At 48.3% G+C, this 19,126-nt stretch overlaps 1 protein-coding gene across 6 annotated transcripts in view; it reads right to left on the bottom strand.

Annotated features, from left to right (window-relative positions):
• The window catches only part of LOC126539240 (U11/U12 small nuclear ribonucleoprotein 35 kDa protein-like), a 118,375-nt gene that overhangs the window by 36,474 nt on the left and 62,775 nt on the right, over positions 1 to 19,126 (bottom strand). The gene's annotated exons all lie outside the window — the stretch shown is intronic.

Genomic DNA, 19,126 nt, shown 5'->3' with positions numbered 1-19,126 from the left:
TCCCTTCCGCAATGCGTCTTCGAAGCAGACGACGACAGCACTACGCCATCTCAAGTTTGCGTGCGCCGCATGGCGGCGCGAGCGTCGCGTCGACTCTCGCGCGCTCTCGCGGCGTACGCGCTGCCACTGTAGCGCCACCTGTTCGCACTCTATTTGTTCTTGATTTCGCTCCCTGCCCGCCTGCCGTGCTGCGCGCGCGGTGCTCGCGATGGCGCTTCCTAATTATGATCTACGCGCCGCCGCCGCGCAACGTGAGATGTCCTCGCGGCGAACGTTCACCCTGCATAAAAACGACACGAGACGCACAGACGACGGCGGCGGCAGCAGCAGCGCGTGGTATGTACGCGTCTGCGGCGTCGCCTCTCGTCTTTCGACGCGCCACTTGCCGAAAAAACGTGCGCGCGCGAGGTCCCTTTAGCGCCGCCGTAGATGGGCTGGGGATCCACGTCGCGCCGCAAGTGCGTAGTTGTTCGCAGCAGCGACGACGTTCGCTAATGGCAGTGCATCCACAAGCGCTGGGTCATTGTTCTCAGGAGCCGACAATGAAGAATGGGTTGACTTGCAGTGCAGATCTGTCGGCTTCTGCAATCTACGGTGACTTCGGCATTGCACTATGCATGTAGAAAACTCATACAGGATAAGTAATCCTGTTGATACGAACCATATGTACCGCGAATCGCGCTATGCATATGGAAAATCCGTGATGATGGCGTTTGTAGGTCGATTTCTATTGCGTTTTTTTCAGCTGTACAGTGTTTAAGATACCACCTTCACACGTACCAACGAGTTATTGCATTTTTTTCGCCTGGAAATATAATCGATTGCTTCTCCGGAAAGTTACACGTGTATCGTTCCAACTGAAAAGTAATTTCACTGAAACATAAGTAATCCAGTTGATAACAACCACATACAACATAATTCGCGGTATATGAATGTGAAACATTTACAATGGTCGCGTTTGTTCTTGCTGTGCATTGTTGAAGGTACCGCCTCCACATGTACCATTGAGTTTTCCGTTACGATTTCCTGCACGCATAAGCGATGAAGAAACATCAATGTCGACACGAGGAAGTGCAGGCAATCACACCAGTCACGGTGTCAAAATTTAAGGCACACACATCAGAGTCTGTTCATCTCACTTCGTAAGCGACGATTACGAGTGCTCATGTACAGGAGAAGGTCCCGTAGTCCGAACAATCACGGGGCCTTCTGACTGAAGAAGCAGTGACACCCAAGTCATAAGCGGGAGCTTAACGTAACCCTTAAAAACAAAAGCGTACAATCATTGCATTCAGCCCATACTAACCTATAGGACGGTAACTTGGGTAGCAGACAAGCTTGAAAAAAAAAAAGGCATAATGTTACGAAACAAGAAGACAGCGGTGTAGATTAGTGAGCAAACGGAGGTAGTCGATATTGTAGTTCATATTAAGAGGAACACATGGCAGGTCATATAGTGTTTGTGAAGCAGGAAAACTGTGGTCTATCAGAGCTGCAGAACGTGTACTTTGAGAAGGGGGAACGCGGCCGAGGACGGTCGTGATAAGGCTGTGATAAGATTGTGACGGCTGTGATAAGGTTGTCCGATGCAATCAGGAAATTCTCAGGCATACGGTGAAGTCAGTCGACGCAAGACCGGTGTGATTGGAGGTCGCTGGGAGACGCGCTAGTTCCTGCAGTGGACGTGAATGAGGGTGATGATGACGATAACGACGATGACTGAAGAAACGAACGGACAGGTAGCGAATGCCCGCTCACACGCAACGAAGCGTTCGTCAACCAATGAAAGGCGCATGCGGGATACTTCGTCTTGAAGAAGTGAAATAACCATAGTGGTTTACTGCATGCGTCAGCTTTCCTGACTGCAGGGTCTCAAGGTCTTTTTCTACCGTGTCAGCGACTTGTCGTACGATCGGCTTTTGCTGCGAGAAACGCTGCGCGCATTGAAAAAAAAAATAAAAAAAAGAAGATTTGACACGGAAGGTAATCTGCAGATTTGTCGCAACCAGAGAAGTTGCGCGTCAGTGTCAGCAGTTTCTATAAGCAGTGAATAAGCGTTCCTGCGTATGACTCTGAACAATAAATCACAATTACTTCTCGACAGGAGTTTCTGCTCAGCTCCTTAACAGTAGAGGTGCTGTTCGGCAAAAAAAAAAAAAGAGAAAAAAGAAAGAAAGAAAAGGGAAGGCGAGAAAGATGTTGGAAAACTTAAAGAACTTGACAAAATTACTCCATTCAAACTTAACCAAAGCAAGCCCCAACCTACATCGGCTGCGAAACGTACAACGGACCGCAACAAGTGGTGAGCGGCGCATCTTTCGGTGGAATGAAGCAGGTGGCGTGCAGCTCTCGCTGCACAGAACTGTCTCGAGGCCGGAGGGTACGGCTGTCGCCCGCTGCCTGCGCTCCTTGCAGGCGGCATGCCGTCGGTGACCGTGTTCGGTTACGCCGTGTTGTGGCAGCAGCACCAGCTTACAGTGGGGGCGTTGAACCCTGAGCGTCTTTGCCGAACCGCGCGAGCCGCTGCTGTTACGCACGTGGTGCGCTTGGGTGCTTCGGATATCGTCGCCCCCTTTCGTCTTTCGCCAACAGGCGCTTTATCCGAATCGAGGCATTAAGGGGGCGCCGTCAGAAAAAAAAAAAAAAGCAACATTTTCAATTTTTTATTTTTCGCTTGGTAGGATGCAGATACGTTATTGGTGATCGTGCATGAGCAAAACGCAGCATGCATGAACCCGCGTCAGGAAGTTTTTTTTTTCTTTTTTACTGTGATTGTAATTACATGGACACTCCAAGAAAATTTTCTACGTTGTCAGTGTCGGCGTTGCCTCTAGGCTCCGCATATTTTTAAAAAAACTTACTTTGCCTGAAAGACCTAGAAAATGCACTGTGTTCTGTGATTCAAAACCGGCATTACAGTGCACGCAGTCAGTTCTCCGACGCGGACGTCATGACCAATTGACATACGAAATCGTGAAACTTTGCCATCACGTCCAACAAAAAGGTCACAAGGCTGTTTTTCAATGGGTACCTGGCCATTGTGGAATCAGTGGCAATGATTCCGCCGATAACGCTGCTCTCACAGCACATCAAGAAGAGCACAGCGTTCCGATTCCGCTTTCGAGGACAGACGCCGCAAGGCAGCTTCGACACCTGGCACGCAGTCTCTCATTGACCGAGTGGAACTCGCCAAACCTAAGACTTGCACGACTGCATCGATTAAACCCCTCACTGCAACTCCGACCACCACTCGGACTTCCTCGACGTGAAGCTACGCTTCTCTGTCGCCTTTGGTTAGGAGTTGCCTTCACAAAGGCATACTCTACATTAATTGGAGTGACTGACAGTGTAGCATGCGAGGTCTGCGGCACCGAAGAAAATATCGACCACCTGCTGTGCCACTGTCCACGATATGCCCCCGAAAGACAAGAACTTGCCAAAGCTCTCCAAAAACTGGACCATCGACCGCTTTCTGTGCAGGTGCTACTGGAACACCGCCCCCATCGCTCGTCGGCCCATAAAGCGGTGAAGTCGCTTTTGTGCTTCTTGAGGACGACGGGCTTGTGCCACCAACTGTGTTTATTAATGCAATTTCTATAAGACCACACGCGTCAGCGAGCTCACCACAATTTGCTTCTTTCCTTCCATCCTCTCTCTTTCTGTCATCTTTGCTTTCCCCTTTCCCATTCCCCCCGGTGTAGTGTAGCCAACCGGACGTTATTCTGGTTAACCTCCCGGCCATCTGCTTTTCTCTTTCCCTCTCCTCCACTACTTTGCCTAATTACGACACTCTAAGGTGCCGTAAAACGATAGTCGTGGTTACTGGAAAAACAGCTAGTGTAGCCGACAGAGGGAAGCTTCGGCCTCGAACTGACGTTTCGACAAGAGGACTTACCTTCTTGAAGGGACGACTAGGCGTCAACGTAAGAAAGCTTTCGCGTAGCTTTTATACCGTGAACTTGATTTCCACGTGTTCTCGTTCTAACAAAATAAAACTAAGCTATTACCATTAGCCTATTTCTTTTCCCCCACTCGTTAACACCATAACATTTCTTTAACACCCACAGTCCCAAATACAAGCACTGCAGACGACAGTTAAAATTGCCAATATATAGACTCCGTCAGTGCCCTTATATTCCAGTTAAAACGATCCGCAATTTTCCCCGCTATACTTAACAGGCCACTTAAAATCAACCACAGACTTCGAAGCTACCCGGAAAGACAAGTTAAAGTTGCCATAGGTTTCACCAACTCTTGGCCGAGCAAGCGTAGAATTTTCGCTACATATTGTACATGTGTAGGCTTTTGTCATGTAGAACACCTGTTTGAGTTTGATGAATTATGCAAACTATGGTGTAGTGAGCTTTCGCAAGCCGGACCATTCCTGCTCGGATGGACAAACGTACTGCCGCACTCAGTAAGAGCTACAACGCGCTACCTAACTACAACGTGAGAGCGCGTCGCGTCGCGCTCTCACGTTGTAGCTCACACTGAACGCGACAGCACTGCCGAGATACGCCTCACTGAACACAACGTGCGAGGCTGTCTTTAACTCCGATTGCGTCATGAGCGGCGTGACAACAGCGCCACCTGTGCCCTCGATACATGCATGCTCGAGTAATGGCTTCTTTCTTCTAAACAACAATGCCAAAGTAAGGTATACGTGGGTAGTATTGTTGCAAATGTAAAGCGATAATACTTTAACATGTTTTCGTTACATCAGTTTCCGCAAGCGATCCCCCTTTTAGCTTTTCAAATACGTTTCACGTCAACACAACCATTTTTAGATTTTGACGCTGTTCTGACAGACTAGCCAGAAAAAGTCCTGTGTTGACTGATCAGTTAGAAATGCTCAGAAATTTCGCCACCTTCATTACAGACCAATCAAGGCAACCCATTTACCTCGCTGCTGTCCTGATGACCACTTGAAGCTGTCCGCGTACTTCGCCAGTCTCGTTATAGACCAGCTAAGGTTGTCCACATGCTTTTCTTTTCTCCTGATAGGCCAGTGAAAGTAGTCAGGAGGCTTGGCCACTGTGATTGGACCATTTAAAATCGCATACGAGTGACGTCGCCCTACGTAATCTGTTCTTATAGGCCACTCCAAATGATCCATACATTTCGCCAGCATTGCAAACCAGCTAAAGTCTCCCATTTACTTCATTTTTCTGACAGACCGGCTAAAGTTGTAAGTGTCCTTCGTCAGTCTCCTTTAGACCTATCAACATGGCAAACGCGCTTCTGCACTCGCTTCATTTATCCACTGTCACGATGGGGGTGGTGCGGGACGCTTGGTCAGCTGCGGTCATAGGCCAGTCAAAATCGCCCACATAGTGCACTGCGGACCTGTTAAAACTGCTCATAGATCAAGACAGTCATTCCAGTTTGTTGGTCTGACATACTAAAAAGTTGGTGCAGTGTGTCGTCGCATTGCATCTCCATCCTTGTCCTATAATGCTGCTCAGCTTCCCAGCATGCCCATAAGCTTCGCCGCTGTTCTGACAGACCAGTTGAAATTGCCCACCTACTTCGCCAGTCTCCTTATATACTGCCTGTATAAAACTTTATTTATGCTTTTTGTATATGTATATGCTTTTTAGCTCTCCTGGTTTCTGCAATGTCGTGATAGACCATTTAATATCGTCCATCTGGTGTGTCACCCGCAGTCAGCTAAGCTCAGAGGTTAGTCGCAATCATTTGCAGTTGTCGCCAGCTTTATAAACCAGTCAAAACCTCCCACAGACATCGCCACTGTCCTGATAGACCAGTCGAAGTTCAACACATACTTCGCCAGCCTCGCTGTAGACCCGCTATCGTCCACATCTGTCTCCCCTATCTGGGTTTCTCCATCGGTGTGTTATACCACTCGATATCGCCCATGCACTGGACCACCCTCGTCAGCTACGCTAGTGCGTGAGCATTCAAAATCCTCCGCAGACTCCCTCCGCTCTCCCGATAAACACGTCTGCACACCAAGGACAATCGCCGTACTACAACGTCTTGTGCAATGCCGGGCAACTTCCTCGGTCGGGTGTCGCGCGTGCGGGCGCGAGCAGCTCCCTCACCTCTCCTCCTCCTCGCCGGTTGTTTCGGACGCTCGCGCAGTGGGCCCGGCGACGACTCCCTATTTCGAGCGGGCCGTCGTAAGGGAGCGTACGATAAAAATACGAGTCCCTCTGACACTGACACGATTCTTCGAGATGCACGGCGCGTCGGCCTTCCTTCCGGTGGTACACACGCGGCGGCAGCGGCGGCGGCGGCTACACAAAAGAGCCACAGGGCGAGAGCAACAGCAGCAATAGCTCGAAGCAGGAACCGCGAAGCCACGCTTGGTTGGGGTGGCCCGGAAGGGACCAGGAGGGGGGAGGGGGGGGGGGCGCCTTCCCCTCCTCACTCGTGAGCGCTCGATCGCCCCACCGACACTAGCTCAGCAGAAGCGGCGGATCGCACGCGAGCGTTCCTAATCATTGCGCGGCATCCTACTCGGCGTGGCCTCAAGGTGAGGGCCTTGAAACGCGCGCGCGCCCGCCTGGAGTCTCAGCAACTCCCCCCTTCCCCTCTCACCCCACCCCCCCCAAACACACACACCTCATTATATACCTTCCATTCCCTCGTCACTTGCACACTTCCCTCGCTGCAAACACCGGCCTGCCGGTTGCTTTTCGTGGACCGTACAGGCTAGTGCACCCCCCTCTACGACATCCGCGGCATCAGCTGGCCTGGGAGTGGAAGCGGTCGCAGCGAGTAAATCAAGAACTGCAGTTGGTCACAGAGTTACACTGCTAAACTGCTCTCTTTTTGTTTTTATTTTCTCTGTTACTATACTGACGAAAGTACAGTCACTTCACCTGCCAAAGCCAAAGGCTAGTCAAATAAAAGACTTGGTAGAGTCAAGGAACGCGGTACGAAACGTAAGAACGGGACGAAGCGGTGACGAGGAACAGAAAATTTTACTCACAGTGAAAAGCGTACAATGAGCATACATTGAGACGCGAACAAACAAACAAACACCTGATCCGCATACCTGTCGCGCAACACTACATTGAAGTGGCAGGTGATATCGCTCGTTAGCTGGTTTCTATATGCATAAGGTAGTCACAAGCGTATGTTTTTGAGTTAGAATTAAGCCAATGACGACGGTGAACCTACAAACGAAACAGTGCATTAGATTACTTTCGAACTAGCTCGCATTTTAATATGTGCTGATAATACAAGCGAGAGATAAAACGAGAGATAACGCATACGGAACATAAAGGGGTAGGGGGAGTAGGTTGTCATGTTGGGTGAAGCGTGTTCTGCTCCGTACTATTGGTTTCTTCTGAAAAAAATAATATCTAGAATTGCGTGGATATGTAGCAAACGAAATGTAAACATTCGGCAGATATTTGCCTGGTTGTGGACAATCGAATTAAAGAGCAAAGAAAAACTGCAATCAAAATTTATTTTATTAAAAAAATACCACCGTCGTCTTGGAGAGAGAAAACCACTGGCGGCGGCTGGTTTTGGAAACCCGGCCCATCCAAAAGTTGTCGGGTCCCGTCCATCGTTCGTCAGGACTACTTCCCGCCGCTTACTCTCAAGTGCTGCGATAAGTGTCCGCGTGTCTGTCGCAGCGCTAAAGATTAAGAAAGAAATGAAGAAAAAAAACCGCATATAAGCCTTGCTACGCTTCACGCCCTCTCACACATGAAGAAGGAGCGGATCAGGCTCCGAAATGCCGGGTTACTACAATTACAATAAATTTTGGTTGGAGTTTGCCCTTTAATTATGTAGCAAATGGCTCAGATTCAGAAGTCGCTGCTAGTCGATGGTGCGATTTAGACATAAAACAATCAAGCTCTTCCGCCGCGACCACAACACCTTCAGGTTGTTCCACCTAGTCGGGCTTACAAGAAGCGTGTCGTGCCCTTCTTATCGACAAGCTGCAGAGCGTGACGTCACGAAGATATGACGATGCTGCTACAGCATGCAGTGCGAGCGAAAAAAAAAAAAAGAAACACCTACATCTCTACCGACGCATTTTTTCCCAGAAAGCAAGGTTCACACCTTCGGCCCAGTTTTTAACGAGTTGCTTGGCAAAGCGGCGAACAGCGAACAAAAACCAAGATGTCTCGACTGATGCTTTTGCTATAGCACTGTGCCCCTCCCTCTCCCTTCTTTAGAACTAGGAGATTATCCATAAGTGACAGCCTGTGCTGTCTAATACCCAAGTCACACACGCACTAACAAAGTTCACACGGAAGCCGAAACGTCTATAGCCCCTTCGACAAACACCATTTTGGTCGGCGTTCTGTTAACTGTCTTTCTAATACGAATCCACGTCCCGACCAGACGAGGTGTCGTCCAATCATTGGTATCACGAGAAATGTTCACAAAGCACTATCGCGTGTGACTGAAACCGTCTAACGTCCTATAATAGCCACAGCCCCGCATTCAGACGTGACGACATTCACTATCTTCCCAGGACAAGTGAACAATTCCGTTCAGCCTGTGGGAGCCCGCGGCTTTAACTTTCGTGTGCGGGCTCGACAAGCTTAAGCGGTGGCAGCTCTCTGTGACCAATGCGAGTACTGGCACGGACGGTCACTAGACAATCGGAGCCGGCTAAAAGTGGATCCCCAAAAGTGAGGACTGCAGGCCTACAAGGAAGGATCCTCAGTCAAGTGCCAACGTTTGCCAACGTTTCGACAGGGGCACTTGTCTTCGGCTCGCGGAAGACAAGTCTCCCTGTCGAACCGTTGGCACCGGCCGGAGGCCCTGTTCGCCTCCAGTCCCTTTACAAGTCGCCGTATTTCACTTCGTTTTCGTCTGCCTTGAAACGTGATCGTTTCGAAATACGAAACTTGCTCTCATCGCGCGATTGCCGCAAAAAGCACGGCGTTTAACGCGAATTCCGGCACCTCGCGAATATAAGCACTCTCCCGTCTTTCTGACGTTCATAACTGAGACGAAACGAACATACGGCTGAACCTAGGCACGCCTCGATTCTTGGCACCGCCTATCGTAATCATTGCGTTAGCAGCGTCACTAACCCGAACAAGGAACCTGAACAAGGATCCTCTAATTAGAGGGCGCAAAAATTAAAAAGAAAAGACGGAGTGCCTAAGTTTGTATCACCACGATGGTTTGTGGCTTCTACCGATGTGTAGTGGTATACTGTTGACATTTCACAAATTTGGGCTATAGAGGAGCACTCGCTGTTCCAGCCTGTTCTGGCACTGTTTTTACTACCTTTAAGCATGGCTCCCGCAGCCGCGGCTACGTCACAAATGAATTGAAATTTAAAACAAGGAACGAAAAGAATATAGACGACATGCACATAGGATGTGGATGTTGACGCAGAGCAGCATTGTCAGACACCGTCTGGCAAGCTTTCACCGCACGTTCGGAAAACGCATTGTCTATAGTTTAAACGGAGAAGGTGCGTTTAAGTTGCCGGCAGCGGACGCATGGGTTGCAAACAAAGAAAAAAAATTACGCCAGAAATCATCTCACGGTGACTTTCCACGGTAGTGCGATTAGCATTCGAGCAATGTAGCGACAGACCGCATTCTTGGCTTCACGTTTGTTTAACACGTGCACTGGTATCTGATACTTTCGTTGCTTCGGCTGTGTGCCCCGTACTCCGATATCATCCCCGTTTGTTATGACATTCGCTTGCCAAGATCGCCAATGATCATGGCGGCATGACAACGACTGTATACCCGCCGTGGTTGCTTGGTGGCTATGGTGTTGGGCTGCTGAGCACGAGGTCGCGGGATCGGATCCCGGCCACGGCGGCCGCATTTCGATGGGGGCGAAATGCGAAAACACCCGTGTACTTAGATTTAAGAGATTGTTAAAGAACCTCAGGTGGTCAAAATTTCTGGAGTCCCCCGTTACGGCGTGCCTCATAATCGGAAAGTGGTTTTGGCGCGTAAAACCCCATAATTTTTAACGACTGTATGACGCCGACGCAGTCACGACAATGGAAAAACGAAGAAGGAATGACGTCTCTGGTACGAGAGAAACGGTTTAACTACAACGGTATCAGGACAATGTTACGTATACTTAGTTAACCTTTTCTTGGGGACTGCACTTCACCCGCTAACAACTTAAGTTATCGGTCAGCGCAAGACGCGCCTACGTGGTTGCAACTTACTGCAATGTTATCGATGCTTCTATCCGTTATCTGCTGTCACCGAACCTTGTGTTAACTGATTGTATGCGCGACCCGAATTGTTTAGAACTTTCTGGAAGACACACGGGCGCCAGCGATTATCCTGGAAACCTTCGGTGACTCATAAAAAGGATAGTAGGTTTATCGGTCGGCCGTATAAACTTGTAAACATTCGCTTACTAACTAAATTAACAATGATAGAATGCGTGAGCTTGACTCAACGAGAACGTAGAAAGAATGAGACAGATGGAGACAGCGCAGTCTTTGTGTGTCTGCTTCTTTCTACGTCCTTGTTCAGTCGCGCTTACACATTCTATCATGGATTCAAGCCAACTAGCCCGTCAACGTGTTTTAACTAAATTAACCAGCATGGTGTCGTGCGCACACAGGCAAACATGAACGCAGATCGCTCGACGACAGCGGAAACTGTCTGTGAAAACGCTGGAGTTGGGAATCGCGCCAGCAGCCGCGAACCAATTGACCTCCGAGTATATGCCGCTTCAACGCGTACGAAACGCCGAAAGCACAGCGCATACGAAGCTACCGGCACTACGCGCACTAACGGAAAGGCCTAACGGAAAGAACAGACGGACACAGCGAGTGTACAGCTTGGAGGACATAACTGCCGTAGCAGGAGCAGAGAGAAATAGACATATAGAAGATATAGAGATAAATAGAAAGCTGGAAGAATGAAGGTAATTAAACTGTAACGTCTAACGTCGAGAAACTGCACAGTGCGTTATGAGGGGCGCGATATAATGGAGGGCTACGAATAAATCTTTTAGCGTCCTAGGGTTCTCTATAGCGTGCGCACAAAGCACTGTACGCGATCGTTCGTTCGTTCGTTCCTTCGGACGGACGGACGGACGGACCGACAGACGGACCGACACAGACAGACAGACAGACAGACAGACAGACAGACAGACAGACAGACAGACAGACAGACAGACAGACAGACAGACAGACAGACAGACAGACAGACAGACAGACAGACAGACAGACAGACAGACAGACAGACAGACAGACAGACAGACAGACAGACAGACAGACAGACAGACAGACAGACAGACAGACAGACAGACAGACAGACAGACAGACAGACAGACAGACAGACAGACAGACAGACAGACAGACAGACAGACAGACAGACAGACAGACAGACAGACAGACAGACAGACAGACAGACAGACAGACAGACAGACAGACAGACAGACAGAGACAGAGACAGAGACAGACAGACAGACGTAGAGAGACAGGCGAGGCTGCAGGTACACACAGGGCGAAGACAGATCGGTGAACGTGTTTCGTTCCTTGCTCTGCCTTCCTCTACTCGCGCTCTGCGTGTCGCACCAACTAGCCAAAAGAAGCGTTTAGAGTGACGAGGGTGCACATTCAGAAGCCCGAATGCTGTGGACAGACGCGCGCTCGCGCACGCTTTGCCGGAGATGTTTCAGCGATTTGCGCAAGGCCGCAGCGTGCCAAGTTTCCGTATTTCCGGCGGCCCTGTTTAAGCTGGGTGCTTTTCGCATTGCCGACCCTGGTGGGAGCGTCCGGCCTCTTTAAGCACGGCTGCGCTGCGTGCTTCCCGTGAGCTATAGCGCGCGGGAAGCTCCGGAGCTATACAGGGGCTTTATAGCCGATCTGTTCCGAGAGCTCGGACCCTTATGTGCCCTGCGGGATCTGTGCCAAAAATCAGCGAACTTGGCGAAGTTTAGTCTCGCAAGTGTTCTGCGCAAGAACTGACTCACTCGTATGGAAGAACGAAAAAATAAAGAAGAAAGAACGAAAAGCGGGCGCGGCCTGCCTTGAATCTCACGCACGCAGCGCCGTGTGAAGGCAGGAGAATTCCTGTTGCCCTGGTCGTCATTTCACCGGCGGTTTCTTTAGATGCGCGAGATGCGCGCGGGCGACACAATGCGAGTTTCGCCCGCGTGAGTGATAGGGCTTGTCACCGAGCGTGCGTAATCCTGGCTACACAAAATTGGGGAAATGTCCCGCGCCAGAGCTTATCGTTACGGTGGTGCCGTTGCGTCTCTTATCGGAGACAAACTATTCGGAAAAGAGCCTGATTCGTTGACACGCAGTTTGAAGTAACAGTACTCCAAGATATTGGGTAAGGCCATAAGTTAGGCTAGTTGGTTTCCGTTGAAATACATGCGCAAAAAGAAAAAAAAAGAAGTCTGACACAGACTAAAGACGTGAAGGATAAACTCTAGTCTCAACTAATAGGCTTAGAAGGGAAAGGAACATCCTACGAATACATCGAACACGTGAAACAAGAACGACGAGGCAGACGGAGATAACCGTATCTCCCTTTCCGTTAGCGATATTCAGGCCACACTTATACGCACTTATCTGCGGCTTGGTGGATACTGAACGCTTCGAAATCGCTCTTTCAGATTCAAGCGCATGTTTTCGTAGCACACGTGTCAGTCCACAAGCTGTGTTCACGACACACAAGCTGTCAGTTCCGGAGTGCACCCGCATCTTCGGCAATGATCGGCTAAGTACACACTGGCCATTGGCGCCTTTACATGCAGGTGCGCAATGCTCGCTAAGCCTATCAGTGAGACAGCGCGCCCTGTTTGTCCGATATAAGCATTTCCACGGGCCAGCAGTATCTTGTATGCCACGCCGGTTGCACAGGCGACGAACTTTTTAGCATGCCTCATCTCGCAGGCCGCTTTCTCTTTCCCCGTTGTTTACTTTCGGGCACGTTTTGGCAAGCTTACCCAGAGCATAAAACGCGACGGGGGTACCGCACTTTTCGGCTACCTTCCTTAGGCGATGGGACAGACGATGTACGTACGTCTGCGTAAGCGTGGCCTCAACAAATGCGGCTTTCGTCTCAGTGACAGGGTTTGCCGCCGAGAGTGCCTTCAGCCTGGCTACACAAAATTGGGAAAAGTCTGGCCTCAGAGCTCACTCTTACGATAGTGCCGTAAGAGTAAGTCACGTGGACGGGTCGAACGTAAGGTGCAGACGAAGCACTGACCAGAACCATAAAACAAGTGGCTGAAGGAGAGCCGATCCACTATACAGGTGGACTGTACAAGTACTTCAGCCTCGCCGTTCGTCGGCGTACGATACTCTCAAGATTCTACTGGGTGCCAATTTTCTTGCGTGGGCATGTGTTTGGGTAACCTTTCTCTGCCATCGCCCACCTTCTCTTCACCCTAAGTAAGGTAGCCAACCGGACGCATATCCAGTTAACCTCGTTACATTGTGTAGTGTAGCGCAAACGGAACGCAGAAGGCGGCATAAAGACGCGTGGACGCATTACCTTCTCTCCTTACCTTCCACTCTGCAAGGTAAGAATGCAAGGCGAGGAAACAAGACTTTCTTACCTTGCCCTCTGCACGTTCTTTCTGTAGCTTATGTCAGCCTTAAGTCTGTGTCTGTCCTTTGTACCGTCCTCGCTATGTTTCTTTAGCAACATAAGATGTACCAATCAGCCCGAGTCCGTTCTACCGAAAGTAAAAAGCACTGGAAGCAGGCACCACAGTACACACACTCCGCTTGGAAGAGGGACTCGCGTTGTTAGACGCCGGGTGACACGTCTCACCTTTCGCTCCTGGAATGTGTCGGTTATATAGCGGTGAAACTCTTGGGAGACTAATGGCTGTCTGAATATATTACAGAAATTTCGAGCCCAACTCGAAGCTACGCAAACTTCCATTATTATCAAAACTTTCCTCCATGACGGACAGGCTTTATCCACGACGCGACGAACTTGGTGTGAGGCCAAAATTTTTCTAGGCTCCGACCTGAAAAGCATGCGTCTCCAACGCTGCCGTGCCAGGCTCTCGGGAGCGCTCGTTGAGTTGCCTTTTCGGCGACTTCCTCTGACTCTCTTCGCGCCCTCTTGCAACCAAAAAGAAAAGCAGATCCTGAAACACGCCAGCCTACAAACCGCACTGGCGATTATGCCTTTCTTTGCTCACAGAAAAAGAGAGACTGGAAAGGTACTGAATCTCTCACCGTCTCTGTCTCTGTATCCTCCGAAGATTTCCACGAACGTCGATTTTCTGTTTACCTAGGGTACCCTGTAAACTCGCGGCTCGAGATGGTTTCCTCGAGCGCTCGGTCGTTTCCTCACTTTGTTGTTTTTCGGTCGACGCGCACTACAGTGCTATGCACTCGGGTTCGTCCCGGTTCGTCCGTCGTAAAACGAATTCCGTTTATTTAACGTCGAGTTGAAAAGGGGTGCAAGCGACCGGGAGAAAAACCAACGTCGTTTCAAAATTAGCATCCGCAACTTCTCACGTGATAGCTTCGTCTGCTCGCGCAAAGTCTCGCTTCTCCTCTCTCTATACACACTTCCCATGCTTGTAAACGCATCGAATCGCCCAGAGGTCGCTCACATCGATTTCTTCAGGAGCTTTTCTTGCATTTCCTTCTCTCTCTCTCTCTCTCTCTCTACCTTTCTTTCTTTCTGGTCTACCTCTAGCTCGTTAACGACCCGCAACTCACTCTTCCACTCGGAAGTTGCAAAGATTGCAACGGGAACTTTCTCACTACGAAGTGACGTCATGAAATTCGAGCACGTCACCTCAAGGCTGCGAGCTGAGCGTGGTTACTCTGACCGTTGGTGAAACGTTGCCATAGTTCTGCTAGGACCTCTCAAAGCCACACGCAGAACATCTTGTGAGGACGTTCACGCTTACACCGTATGCCTAGGGTTCTTTGACTGTTCGCGAGTGGCCAGAATGATGTGCCTTCGGCGGTCGCATAACGTGTATGTTTAGAGAGTAATTGTCGAGAGACGAAATAGGGCGAGACCGATTTGACGGCCGGGTACAGTCGACCCCGAATACAACGAACACGGATAAAATTAATTATCCTCTACATCGGACGCATGAACCTTACGGATATTCACGTAAAATAACTCGCTCATAACGAGCAGGACACTGATATATCGAACTATAAGCGGATGCAGCCAGCGCAACAGAAGCTATTTCAATGAAAATATTCAATTACGGTGGTATATACGGGATCAATACGATTATTGTACCTTGCCTGCGCCGTAAAAAGACGACTTCGTCTCTATAGCTCACCGGGGGCGCTAAGTGCGAACGAAATTTCAGTTCAACGAACAAAAATGAGGGCAAAAACAAACAAACAAACAAACTAACTAACTAACAAACTAACAAGCAAGCAAACACAACCTCTCCCTTTCTCTCTATCTCTTACACTCACACACAAACTGCGGTGACTTCATTAATTCTACACTAACAAGGTTTCCGGTTTAACTGACTTCCGAATAGGACTACCCGCATTGATAAATGTCTTTCTTTTTCGACCATTTATCGGCGTAGAATCGTCCCCATAGTGATTGAAGTGTAAACAAAATCAGCGTATGACGCCATATTCGAACACCTCTCATTTTTCCCCCTTTAATTGCCATATTGATGCCACTAGAAGATGTCACTTTACGAACACCGTCTAGTTTTCAGACGACTGCAAAGCATTCGAATCCTGCCTGCGCTTCGAGACTCGGTGCCCTTGCTGCCATAGAGTTTCTTTGCGATAGTATTCGCATGCGAAGGTATTCCTCCAGCGAGGCCCGTATGGAAGGCCTACCTCCCCGGGGCGCTGGGATTCAAAGCGGATGGAAGCATTAACCGATCAGCAGTTGAGATATGTTTAGAGTGTTGGTGGAAAAAAAATCAGGGAAGAGATTGATAAGGCCGGATCCGTTACAGGCATATGTAACTGTACAAGGTGGATATGTAGGTTTTAAGAATAAAGAAAAGATTAAGGAGATATAGACAAAATGTTAGGCTGATAAGCAAGTGTAGATTACCTGATTCGCTCAAGCAGGCTAGGTGACTATCTGTCCCCATCCCAGTCAGAAGGGGATGCCAATAACTTATCATTATTGTTCAGCTTCCATGGCAAGGATGGGTAGTCAGTGCAGTTGTATAATCTTCGTGCTTGTGGCTTTGTTGACTGCGCTTTATCTTTATAAATTCCCAATTCATATTCATTGCAAATTGTTGCATATTTAACGCAATATATTGTGGAAAAATGACTTTCAAATCCGCAAAGCCGTCCGAAGCCGGAAGGACACTGTTTAGGAAAATCCACGTTCCGACAGCGGGTATTCGAATTGCTGCAAGTGGAGCCACTTTACACTAACTCAGTGGAAGAGCGCGAATATTCCCCAAAGCATAAAGGCGAACGTCAATATATTGAAAGGAGTCCTAAATTGTTCCTATTAGTACGTAAGCATTCTTTGGCGAGCACCCCAGCAAAATTTGTCCGTCCCGTGACGCCTTTGTACCTGCAAAATAAATGCATAATTGGTCAAGGTAACACGTTTGATCGTTATAATAGCGTAACAGTAAATGATCGGATGCGACGGGTAGACACGCATAAATTAGCTAAATAAGCAAGCAAAACCGAATTAACAGCCGCGCCAAAGAATGCTTATGCATTAGTAGACAGAATTTCTGTAACATTCTGTTCCTTGTACATCGTTTTATTGTTTTTAGGGTTGCTGTCAGGTTGCTGCTGTCGAGGAAGGCGTAGTTTTTGAAACTAAGTGGACCTTGTCGCTAACTCCATACCGAGACAAATGAGCCTAATCGAGGGCTGGACAAAGATACTTTGCAATTGTATCATGATACGATACAAGATACCAGGGCAACAAGTATTTTAGATGCAGAAACAGGGTACTACCGCAATTATTGTATCCGATACTATACGTTTCATTTATATGTTAAGATACTTGGATACGTTCGCAAATTTCTTATCATAGATCTAATATAATGTAGCAGCAAACGCGTATGCACAGAAATACTAGCTTGGAAATTTCCAAATTCCGACTAACCTAGTTTCATTTTAATGAAATGTCTGTTAGTATCTCAAAATTTTTCTCTTACTCAAAGTATAATATTTTAAACAATTTGTTGAGGTTGCTTTAGCTGCTTAACATGAAAACTCTCTTTACGCTGCGCTGTCAGCGGTTTTTGCTTGTCGCTTTTGTAGTTGAGAGGAGTCGTTGCTCTGCTTGCCGACCAGCTGGCGGGTCCCCCCGTCAGTAACTACAAGAACATCAATAAGAAGCCTCTGCACTATGGTACAAATACCGCTCTGGAGTTTTACCGTCTAGAGTTTTACCGTCTAGAGTTTTACCGTCTGGAGTTTTACCGTCTGGAGTTTTACCGTCTGGAGTTTTACCGTCTGGAGTTTTACCATCTGGAGTTTTACCGTCTGGAGTTTTACCGTCTGGAGTTTCACCGTCTGGAGTTTCACCGTCTGGAGTTTCACCGTCTGGAGTTTTACCGTCTGGAGTTTCACCGTCTGGAGTTTCACCGTCTGGAGTTTTACCGTCTGGAGTTTTACCGTCTGGAGTTTTACCGTCTGGAGTTTTACCGTCTGGAGTTTTACCGTCTGGAGTTTTACCGTCTGGAGTTTCACCGTCTGGAGTTTCACCGTCTGGAATTTCACCGTCTGGAGTTTTACCGTCTGGAGTTTTACCGTCTGCAGTTAGTTATTACGCCTGCCCTCGCTGGAGGGTTCTGACGGATAGATAAAAGAATGTCGCTTCCTTTAGATTTATCCAGTTGGCATATTGGCAGCAGTATCAGCTTGAGAAGCGGAGTTCAGCTAACGTATATAGTTTCGCACGGTGATGTTGCGATAGTCAGTATCTTCTATCTTAATATACACGATAGATTCTTTCATATTTCGGAAATACAGATACTGATACAAGTCTTCCCAGACGTGCCATGATACAGATACAAGATACGCAAAGAGTACCTAAGATACATGTATCCTCGATGCTGCTTAGTAGTGGCCTAATCAAATCGGATAGTACCAACATTGTTTTGAAGATGGCAACATTGCTGGGCGTTATCGACGCACGTAAAAAGAAAAAAAACTTTTTTTATGAGAGTGCTTTTTATTTGTAGTGGAAGTTTGTATGGTTATTGACATTATTGTTGTTCGCAATGTCATTTAATGAGTTTCTTTTAGTGTTGCTTTGTTAGATGATAGCGCTGTCGTTCGCATTGTTTATCTTAGAGTTTCTTTGCAACATTGCGGTGTTGTTCTTACTGCTTTGTGATAACGTCATTGTACGTGTATTAACCGTTCTTTGGCTCTTTTTACGATCAAGCTATGTGAAAAAGTGTGCAAAACTATATACGTCACTGCACATGTCCAAGAGCCAATGAGTACCCGGCATCGTATCTGTGCGCCAACATATACTTCTATCGTGTAAGTAAAAGAAGAAAAAGAAGTAAAGAAAAAAAGTAAACGCGCTGCGCGAGTATTGTACATTCTTCAGTCTACGTGAGTGCCAGTAGTTGGCTCTGGAATGCACGGTGATGTGTGTGTATACACGTGACCAACCTTAGCTGTGCGATTAGACTCGGCGAACTCCCCCCCCCCCCCCCCCCCTGATCGTGCTCGACCGTACATTTAGACACTCTAAGTATAGCAGTGCGCTTGTTAAATTTGTCACAGGCTAATTGGTTACGGCCATGCTACAAGCGTGTTTAGTAGAAGATTACGCGTGTACGCACGCCGAGCGGATGAACAATCTAAAATGCTGTGGCTCTGTTTAGTACAGTTACAGAAATTGATGCACCTTTCGCGGTAGCAGGGGTGCCTATATTGCTAGGGCTGGCAGCGCCAGAACAGATTGACCGTCTCCACAATTTGGGCAAAATATCGCCAATAGTTGGTTTTCAAGGCGAGAAGAGACTAAGCGAAAGCCGATTTTATCGTTAGTGCTTTTTCTGTCGCGACGAAAGACGAGTAACAACGCCCAATTCCGATCGAAAAAGGGCGGCCCAAGCGCCCCCATGTTGTCACGCTAGCCACGTAAGCTATGCAAAGTCCGCAACGCTAAATCGAAAAGTTAGCATCTCTATGTAACCGCAAAGCTCTTGATAGTGTTCTGAGCGTGTGCTTTTTGGACGTACTCAGTGCCTTTAAGTACGCTATGATACGGCA

The sequence above is a fragment of the Dermacentor andersoni genome, chromosome 11, assembly GCF_023375885.2.
Source record: "Dermacentor andersoni chromosome 11, qqDerAnde1_hic_scaffold, whole genome shotgun sequence".
Classification (NCBI taxonomy): domain Eukaryota; kingdom Metazoa; phylum Arthropoda; class Arachnida; order Ixodida; family Ixodidae; genus Dermacentor; species Dermacentor andersoni.
Note: the sequence above shows the minus strand (reverse complement) of the source record. Positions and strands in the feature narration are given on the sequence as shown.